Genomic DNA, 11,459 nt, shown 5'->3' on the forward strand with positions numbered 1-11,459 from the left:
TATCAGAGTGCATATGGTTACGGCATCCAAACTATTCACGAGTAGCTTTAGGATCTAATGCGAGATGTATAAAAAAGATTGTTACAATCAATAGTTCGAAGAGGGAAACATTTTCAAAAACTGCCTTCACGATGAAGTCAGAAATTATATATATATATTAACCAAGTTTTTATACAAGATTCATTCTATACCGAGTGTGAGGGCGCTGCGGATGATTAGAACCAGAAAACGAACTGAAGGGAAGAGGGTGGAGAAGAAGGACGGCGGGAGAGAGACGGGCCCGAGAGAAAGCGGTTGGATGTTGGAAAGTTCTATGATGTTAACGTACTAAATTTTGTAATAGTGTCCTTATATGTTATGTTTCGTCCTACGTCAATTAAATGTTATCAAAAAAAATTTAAATATGGTGTCAGGCCAATTATTTTCGTTTACATTTATTTACTAAAAGGGCAGTCTTTGCCTTATTAATTTTTCTGATGAGAAATAAGAAATAATAAAAAAGCTCGGCAGCGCCGACATCTTGGTGGCAGCGAACGGGATCTGGATTAATGGAGGTGTCTATTATCTTTTCTTTTAATCCAGAAGGAAATCGAGGTAACCCAACGAATCCAGGTATGTGATGAGGGAAGTTACGGCAGTAGCTAAAGGAACTCAGGTAAGCTAAATATTTACTGATTTGGTGCGCATGTAAAGATATAGTTTTGTTCCGTCAGGAATATAATTTGTTGTATCACGCCAGTGATTTTGTTCCGTCAGGAATATAATTTGTTGTATCACGTCAGTGATTTTGTTCCGTCAGGAATATAAGTTGTTGTATCACGCCAGTGATATCCAGATTTCTAAATTCTGCATGTTGTGTCACCTTCTAACATGTTGGTAATATATCTTTACAGCACAAATAAGTATTAATTTATTATAGTTTATACTTTGTTCCGCCAGGAACTTGCCATTTTATTTGTTACGTCAGTGATAATACCGCGTCAGTGGTTACGATGATTAAATATATTTTACGTCAGTAAAATAAAAAGAATAAAAAAAAGAAAGTTGATTATTGTACCTTTGTGAGAAATAAAACTAAAACATGCTGTGTTAAAAATTTATTTCTATCAAGAAATGAGCTGAACAACTGTTGATATTATCGTTTCGTTTTGAAAGGGTGAATGCTGTCATAAATAATTGTATAGCATTTTATAATAATTTTTTTTTATTTTTTATAAAAATAAAACTGGTGTTCTTTTGATATATTTTTTTCAATATATAATAAAGTAATTGTTCCATAAACATTGCAAGGAATTAATTCTTTGAAAATACAATAATAAGCTCTACGAGTTTTTGTTTCACTTGTTTTGATATTTATGTTCTTTTTTCAGATATTCTGGACATTAAAGAATTTATTTTGATTGTTGTCTTAAATAAGTGATATGTTTAATTGAATTTTATGCTTGATTATTCTGTATTCTAGTAAATAAGTGATATGTTTAATTGAATTTTGTGCTTGATAATTCTGTATTTTAGTTGAAAAATAATTACCAGTAACACTTTCGTTTCGATTCCGAACGAAAGATATTTTAAAAATAATACTTTTCTGATTGATATACGCATTTCCGGTGTTCCGGATAAATCATTCTTGTTTTATGAATCCTGTTGACGGCAGTTAAAAAAAAAAAAGAAAACAAGAAATAAGTAAATGGAAAGAGCAGATTTATGGGTGTTTTTTTATCATCTAATTTATGCCATTTGTGTTTTTTTTTTATTAAAAGGATATTTCTTAGAATTAATACTATTTGCTGTTATTCGGGAAAGCATTCTAATACTCTCTTCATTTTATGATTGTTTATGTACTAAATTCTTTCAGTTATTGTTTCGTAACATTGGACTATAGCTCAAATAAATAATTCTGGTTAAATATTTTAATATGAATGATCTTTATTAATGGAAGATTTATTACTTTTGCATTTTCTTTTTTTATTGATATAAGTATAAAGGGAGTGTTGTATTAGAGATTATATTTTATTGTTGTGAAATAGAACAACAACAAAAGTTGTTAAAAGTTAATTTGTGTTACATTATAAAAAGTTTGTCGCAAGTGCATAAACCATTTTATGTTTAATATTTTAAGAAATGTTTTCAAATAAAACAGAAATTGTTTGGAACATGTACTTGCATTTTAGATTGTTAAAATAAGTTTATGAATTTAAGAATTATCAAGATAATATTGTTAGCAATTATTATTATTTTACTTTATTTTCATTTGAGTTTTTTTTTTTCTCAATATTGTAAAGAGTATCTCCGCAGTAACAGAATTCTTGGTGCGCGTTTTTAAAACAACAAAAAAGTATTTGTATAATTTAAAAGAAACAGGGTAAGTTTCTATTTTCGGGTCAGAATTATTATTTAATAATGGCGTTTTTGGCAAAGGGTATCAAGTGTGATCTTATAGTGTTGGCAACTGAAATGGGGGAAGAACCGAAATCTGATATGACAGTATATGGGCTAAAAACATTAATCACTGGCAGTCAGGTATATGAAAAGGAATTTGTCAAAACTTTACTAGAAACAATAATCTCTACAAGAAAGGAACAAGAGAGTAAGTCGAAGTTACAGATGGAGATGGAGATGGAAGCAAGAAAGCGAGAGATGGAATTTGAATTGGAAAAGAAAAAAATAGAAGCAGGAATGGCTGCAACTAATGCTAGTTCAGCTAGTGGTGGACAATTTCATATCAATCCGCAGATTGAAATTTCCAAGTCCATGCCAAAATTCGACGAAAAAGAATGTGACATTGTCTTATATATGTCATTGTTTGAGAGACAAGTCAAGAGGTTGAAAATTGATGAGGAAAACTGGGTGTCATGTTTAATACCTCTCATGCCTGCAGAGATAGTGGAACTGATCGCAAGAATTCCAGAAGAAGAATTTTTTAATTTTGAACATGTGAAGGAAATCTTGATGAAGAAGTTTAAATTGAATGCTGAAGGTTTTCGGCAGAAATTTGTTCAGCACCAAAGAAATCCAGAGAAGAGTTGGAAAGATTTCGTTTATGAAGTTACAAATTACTTTCAAGGCTGGATAAGTGCTTTGAATGTCACAGATTTGGAGGGACTGAAAGATTTGATCATTACGGATCAAGTAAAGAAGAGAGTTCCACAAGAGGTTCGTGACCATTTTGTTGATGTGTGGGGGACATTAGTCAAACCCCAAGATTTAGCAGACAAGCTAGACGAGTACGAGTGTATTCGAAAAACTTATCGGAGACCGTCGAATCCAAATCCCAAGGCACATCAACAAGTAAATGTTAGAAATAACGCCTTTAGCCGTGATAACAGAGACTATAATAATAGTCCTAAACAGATGAAGCAAGATAAAGGTTTCACACGGAATAGATACGAACCGAAAAACCGTCCAAAGTTTACTTGCTATTTCTGTGGAGTGGATGGTCACGTAAAGAAGTTCTGTCCCAAACTTTTAAAGACGAACTCAGATCAAGATAGTAGAAGAAAGGCAAATGTTCACAGAACTGTCGTGGACCCAGAACCGGTAACTAAGGAAACGGCAGTAGTGGCTAAAGTAATGTCTCACAGACGACCTTCTCTTGATAAAGGTCTTTGTAATCTAGAAAAGATACGTATAAGTGTGAATGGAAAGCTTGCAACAGCTTTAATTGATTCTGGTACTGAAATAACCGTAGTCAGAAGAGATATATTGACTGATTTTCCTGTTGAAGATAAGGCTTCAATTTATATAAAAGGCATTTTTGGTCCAGCAGAGAAATGTTCTCTTGTCAATATTCCAATGGGTGTCATCGTTGGCAAAGACGGGAACATGATTCACCAAGAAGTGCTGTGTGCAGTTGCTCCTACTCTGGTGGAGGATGTACTGTTGCCCCCAGAAATAAGGGACAAGCTGCAGGGTGTTCAAGAAAATTATTTCGTTGATATTTCCGAAAAGGACACAGAACCGAAGACAATTAAAGATAGAGAAATCGTCGATGAAACAAGTTATGACAACCCAGTATTGGATAGTGAAGAAATAAAGTCATTTTCTGTGGAAAATTCAGAAAAGAATGCTAAAGAACAATCAAGGTCGGACGAATTTCTTAAAGATCAAGTGGATTGTCCAGATTTGGAATATGCTAGAAAATGTGCAAATGAAAAGTCCGGAGGATATTATTTCCATAATAAATTTTTGTTTCACAAAGAAAAAGTTTTAGGAGAGTCCGTTGCTCAGCTAGTTTTGCCTAAGAAGCGTAGACTTGAAGTTCTAAATTTAGCTCACTGTTCGGTATTTGGAGGTCACATGGGCGCAAGAAAAACTGCTGAAAGAATAAAGTATTCTTTTTACTGGCATGGAATATCCAAAGATGTCAGAGCTTTTTGTCAACAGTGCAAAGAGTGTCAGTTGACAAGGCGAATAAATCAAAAGGACAGAGTACCAATTACTCCTGTGGCAAGACCAGAATTGCCGTTCCAAGTTGTAAACATCGATATCATTGGACCTATAGATCCGCCGAGTGCAAAAGGTCACAGATATATATTATGTCTAGTTGATCAACACACGAGATGGGCTGAGGCAGTACCACTGACCAGTTTAACTGCCAAAGCTACATGTGAAGCACTGTTAACCATCTTCATGCGGACAGGTGTGCCTAATATAATAGCATCAGACAATGGGACTAATTTCAATGCTAGTTTGACACAAGAGTTTGAAAAAAGAATGGGATCCAGCCCAAGATTCTCGACACCATTGCATCCAGAGTCGAATGGGCTGGTAGAAAGATTTAATCAGACGTTGAAGCACATGCTACATCATGTCATTTTGGAAGAGCCACGTACATGGCATACAAAAATACCATTCATTTTGTGGGCCTATCGAGAAGTCCCCAATAGCACGACCGGCGTAGCACCTTTTCAGTTGTTATATGGACGAAAACCAGAAGGACCCTTATCTATTCTGAGGAACACTTGGGTGGCAGATGAAAAGGGTTTGCAGTTAGATACTACTCCAGTACCTCTTTACATGGGAAAGCTTAAGAAGCAGCTAGAAGACGCAGCTGAGAAAGCAAAATTGATTTCAGCAGTACAGCAAGAAAAAATGGCTCGTTATTACAATTTGAGATCTACGAAGAAATTCTTTAATCCAGGAGACAAGGTAATTGTTCTATTACCTGATTCTAGAAACAAGCTTTTAGCTAGATGGCAAGGTCCATGTACCATCGAATCACGAAAGAATGAACATTCATTTTTAGTGAAGATGCCTGATGGTAGTCTGAGGCATGTGCATCAAAATAAAATGAGAGAATTTATTGCTAGCTCCGGAAGTGTGAACGTCATATTTGAAGGGGAAGAAGAATTTGGTGACATCGAAAATACTCCATTGAAAGAAGACTCCTTTTGGCAGGAAGTAAAATCCGTAGCCTCACCTGACTTATCAACTACGCAGCAAACAGAATTGGAGACATTATTAAAAGAATTTGAACCCTTATTCAAAAGACCAGTGCAACCAGTTGCAATCGGGGAGCACGTGATTGAACTTTTGCCCAATATTACTAGACGGAAACCGCATTCCTACAGTGTTCCAATGTCTTATAGAGCAGAGGTGGACAGACAAGTGAAAGAACTGTTGGACTTACACTTGATTGAACCTTCGAATGCAGACATTACATATCCTATAGTATGTGTGGCAAAGAAGGACGCATCCATTCGAATGTGTATTGACTATAGAGCTCTTAATGCTGTAACAAAAGTTCCTAATTACCCCATGAAAGATACACAAGAATTAGTTTTTACTGCGGGGATGGCTCAATGTTTATCTTGTCTAGATTTGCTAAAGGGATATTACCAAATTAAAATGAATGATGAGAACAAAATTTTAACAGCTTTTTCTACTCATAACGGAGTATATCAGTGGAAGGTTATGCCTTTTGGTCTATCGGGAGCATCGGGTACATTCCAAAAAATAATGAATAGTGTTCTTCGAAACCATTCTAGTTATGCTCAAGCTTACATTGACGATATAATAGTGTACTCCAAAACATGGAGCGAACATTTAATTCATCTGAGAAAGGTATTGCAGGAATTAGAAAAGACAGGGTTTTCTGTAAAATTTAAAAAATGCACTTTCGCGGCCCGAGAACTACAATTTTTAGGCCATAAGATAGGAGGAGGTAAGCATGCACCAGACGAGGAAAAAATTGCGGCAATAAAACGACTAGAAAGGCCAAAGACGAAAAAGGAAGTAAGATCTGTGTTAGGACTAATGGGGTTTTATCGATCATATATTCCTAATTATGCGGAAATTGCAACCCCTCTAACTGAACTAACCAAAGGGAAAAAATCAGGAGATGTAAATTGGGGAAAACGCGAAGAAGAATCGTTTTTTAGATTGAAGAAAGCTTTATGTGAGGCGACAGCGTTAAATGCCCCTGATTTTGGTAAACCTTTCGAAATTCACTCAGACGCTTCTGACTATGCAGTTGGTTGTTGTCTAACCCAAAAAGATGGAAAGGGAAATTATAAACCCATCGCATTTGTAAGCCAAAAATTTAACAAAACTCAAAAAAATTGGTCAACCATTGAAAAGGAAGCTTATGCCATTTTGTTTGGATTTAAAAAATTTGATAAATGGTTGCATGGAACTACGGTAGAAATCGTAACTGATCATAATCCATTAAAATACTTAATTGAAAAAACTCCAAAAAGCCCTAAATTAACTAGGTGGGCATTGGCTTTGCAACGATGGAGTTACAAAATTACTCATCGTCCTGGAATCTTAAACAAAGACGCTGATGCTTTATCTCGTCTACAAACTAAACATTAGTTATTTTTCTTGTTAAAATTAGTTCTCAATATCCATTGTGTTAATGTATGTTTTGTTCAGTTTTTATTTCAACATATGTACGCTATATTCTTATTGTGTTTAATTGTTTTCAATATATGTATTCATTTTTATTTAATATATGTATGCTATGTTCATATTTCGTTTAATTATTTTTCATATATATATATATATATATATATATATATATATTCGGAGCATTCATTGTTATTTCAATATGTGGATGAGGTGTTCTTATTTCGTTTAGTTATTTTTCTTTATATGTTCTTAACTTTGTCCAAAGGAATCAGAGAAAAACTTTTGCCGTTTGAAGACCAGTTTTTCTCTTAGGGGCGGCGTGTGAGGGCGCTGCGGATGATTAGAACCAGAAAACGAACTGAAGGGAAGAGGGTGGAGAAGAAGGACGGCGGGAGAGAGACGGGCCCGAGAGAAAGCGGTTGGATGTTGGAAAGTTCTATGATGTTAACGTACTAAATTTTGTAATAGTGTCCTTATATGTTATGTTTCGTCCTACGTCAATTAAATGTTATCAAAAAAAATTTAAATATGGTGTCAGGCCAATTATTTTCGTTTACATTTATTTACTAAAAGGGCAGTCTTTGCCTTATTAATTTTTCTGATGAGAAATAAGAAATAATAAAAAAGCTCGGCAGCGCCGACACCGAGCATCTTTTTTTTCACCCTATTTAAATGACGAGTATCTATGCGATATCGCGTGATACTAATAATATTTGGCTTGGGTGGGTTACTGGGATTCAGAAGGAAAGTATTCATTTGTACAAAATCTAATTGATTCTTTCCTCTCATCCTGAAATCTGTACGCCCATGACGCATTTTAAAGGCCATTTTATAACATTTTGCTTCCACTTATATATATTTTTTATTCCCATCTTCGGACATGCATTTTTAAAATTTGGCACCGAAATATCGGGAGTCATTTTAGTTTGTCGATAATTCATTCACCAGTAAATGCGCATTTCATGCACGAAATTCATATCATAATTTTCCTCGCTTTTTGGAATGTTAATACAATAAACATTTTTTATAATTGCACAATAAATATTCAAAGAATCGGAAATGGAGTACATCGCTTGCAGTTTTAACCGAGTTTGGTATATTGAAACAGCAATTTCTGTAGTAATTCGTAAGTAGACTAAATGAAAAATCAATTTATGCTTAGACATTCTTATAATGCTATTTTTTTAATTGTATATGGTGCAAAAGCATAAAAATATATTAAAATTAAATTTGCAAAATATTTTTTTTTAAAAAATTTTGAAATTTGAAGAAAAACAACTAAAGCTTTATCCTTACGCTAAAAGATTATAAGTAAAATTAAATTATAAATATGCATAAACCCTTTCAGCTTAATACTCGTGCCATTTACAGTCGTTAGAAGCCAAACTCGGACACCTTAGGTAAAAAATACTGTTCTGCCTAAATTTGTTCAATTAAAAGGAATTAGAAAAACGTGGAAAGGATTTTTTTTAACAGTGAATTTATTGTACATCTAAAAACAAAACCAAAAAGCGCCAATTTATAAATTATTAACAATTCAGACATAAAAGTAACATTTGTGGAAAAGAACTCGTAAGCCAAACTCGGACCTCTCACAATTAAGCAGCAAATAATTGCAACTCCGGGTTACAACTATGGTTAGCGTTGTAATTGTTCTAGGATTGTGTGTCATTTTCATTTACTGTGAAAGTAAATATTAATTTAATTAAAATGTCAAGGCAAAGGGGCCAAACGAGCCTTGAGTTAAGAAAATCGTTTATTACACATGCGGAAGAAGTAGAGTCAGAACCAAAAATATCAGAGCTTGTCTCCAAAGGTCATTCAATGTTTCATAACACTATGCAAGGCTTCGAAACCAATATTCAGGTGGAAAATAAATCTCAGCCAGCCCAAAATAAGCCTTTCACTGACGCAGATATGTGCTATTCATTAAAAAAAGTGACAGCAAATTTGTTTCTTAGTACACAAAAACTTGCTATTATTGTTGAAAAAGAATTAGGAAGAAAAATTCAACCTATCCATAATAAGAAATACGCTTCTTAACGCAGATCTCAATAGAAGAAGAGCTAGACAAAAACCTTGTAAATGAGCGCAATCAGATTTAAATTCGCAAGGAGTGGGGAGACACAAGGATTTTTCTTAATTGAAAAATGACTTATTTACTGATGAGAGCAAATTCGATATTTTTGGCAAACCTTCTATCTGGAGAAAATTGAACAAAGAATTGCCCCCAGAAAATTTGAAAGAAACTATGATGCATAGCGGCGGATCAGTAAGGGTCTGAGGGTCATTTCAGCCCAGAATCCTGCATTTTATTGATCAGAATACCTCGACATTTTAAAAAGAAAAAGAAAACTTCCACAATGTGTGTAGAAACTTTCTGTTTGCAACAACTGACAATTTTATCAGGATAAAGACCCGAAATATAAAGCTCATTGGGCTTTATATTTCGGGCTTTTTATTTTCCTGCTTCTTATATAATTATTCTCACGTCATGTACACTCCCCCCCCCCCCCTCAAAGCCCAGATATAAATCCCATCAAAAATTCAGACCGTTTCCACTGAGGATGGATTGGAAAGAGCATGATTGCAGGATTGGAAAAAAATATGAAATCTTATTTTTGTGAAAAATTTATTCAACCGTCTTTAAATGGTTATAGAAAACGAGGGCTCTGATACAAAATATTAATTAATTAAAAATTTAATTAGTTTTCAAAATCTTATCTGTCCGAGTGTGGATTGTGCATAATTTTTTTGTTTCGCTTTGTTTTTTGACATAATTTCTGGTTAAAATGAAGTAATTTATAATAATTATTATTTTTTATAATTGTGATAAATACACTATTAAAAATTCATTTAGCTATGTTTCTTATCATTTTTAATTTAAAAATTTGATAGTGTTAGTATCTTTTCTGTGGTGTCCGAGTTTGGCCTGGAGCGTCTGTATCTGTTTTCTATTCTAAAATATTTCTTAAATACCGATGATTTTCAGGTATAGTTGTACAGATTTACTAACTAGTGACTTTTCATTAAAAAAACACTTTTTATTTACGCTTAGAAATGTTACTTAATTCAACATCGACATTGTTTTAGAGAAAATCATCGAACACAACAATATTAAAACACTTCAATTAGGGAACAATAGCAGAATGTTTTTGGACGACTCTGAATTTTTTCAGGTTTATAGGTAGTGCCTTCCTTAATCACAAATTCATAACTGTTATAATTATTTTTTTACGGTTTTTTTTTCTTGAATGTTTTGAGGATGATTCAGGCTGTCTCGTTGAATCAACAATCTCCGTACTATCAAGGTTTCAGTAAAATATAAGTAGAGTCCTGTAGGTAATCCTAATTAAAAAAGAAGTAGAGAAACCAAAATTAGAAAGAATTAAGGCAATGTTCATTCCTAACTGGAGTGTTATCAATTCAAAGGTATATTTCTATGGGACATCGCTTCACACAATATTATTGAGAATTTTGTTGCAATTCTGTATTATACCATGCAGACACTTTTTTTAACTACTTAATTTTTTTTTTAAATCTATGACTGAAGTAGGTAGAACTGGAATTGGGAAAAATGAATGCGATGTTTGCATACTAGTAATAAAAGCAGCTTTCTGAATGCAGCTTCTAGTTTAGATTTGCTTGCGGTAATAATAAGCTATAACTTTATTTTTTATTCATGCAGAGTAAATGTTAAAACAGTTTTAGAAAGCTTACATAACAGGCTACAAAATTAAATCGTGAAAAATTTCGATTATTTCTTTGGAAAAATCAACATCATCAGTGGGATAACTTAAAGAAAAATAGTACACACAGAACAACGTTTTAGTCCTATGTTTGTCCTGACACTCTCAGACATTGCGTTACGGAAAACGATAATTAATATTTATAAAGTTCTTTATCGTTTTACAATCGAAGGTTGAAGTTATCTTGAATTTGATACCTTTGAACTGATATTTATTAAATGTTAAAATTGGCCAAGTGCAATAATAGATAAAAAGATTTAATTCCGTACATTAATGAGCGTTACAGAGAATATTTCTGAATTCTTCTCTGAAATATTGTGTTTTAGAAAAATTCATCAATTAATAGAGATAACAAAATGTCCTTCATATGTTTAATAATACTTTCGACTGTAAAGAAAATTCTAAAAGTCTATTTTCAAACACACCACTGAAGAATTCTCTTTACATTAAATAGAATTTTCAACGCACTCAGAAATTTGCATTGCAGTTTTTCCCTAAAAACTAGGACATCCGTCTTTGTATTCTTGAGAAAAACGATTTTTAAATTCTACTGCGAAAGTCTAAACTGTTCTAGAATGTATATTTGTGCATGACCAATCAAGTTTAATACTTTTTTCTGAAGGCTTTTGCACAGGAGTAATTTTTAGACAATGTTTATATGCAAACTGTTTTACGAAAGTTAATAAGCTGATATTAGTCGTTTTGCTTCCCAGTTTTAATGCTGAAAAGGAGTTTGCTCTCAATTCTTAAATTTTAGTTTTTATGCTTTAACAGAAATACACCCGCGTAAATATTTTTATGTTGTTCTGTATTTCTGAAATTATCAATGGAATAGAAGAATTTCACTTGCGCGTTTAA

Source organism: Argiope bruennichi, chromosome 1, assembly GCF_947563725.1.
Source record: "Argiope bruennichi chromosome 1, qqArgBrue1.1, whole genome shotgun sequence".
Classification (NCBI taxonomy): domain Eukaryota; kingdom Metazoa; phylum Arthropoda; class Arachnida; order Araneae; family Araneidae; genus Argiope; species Argiope bruennichi.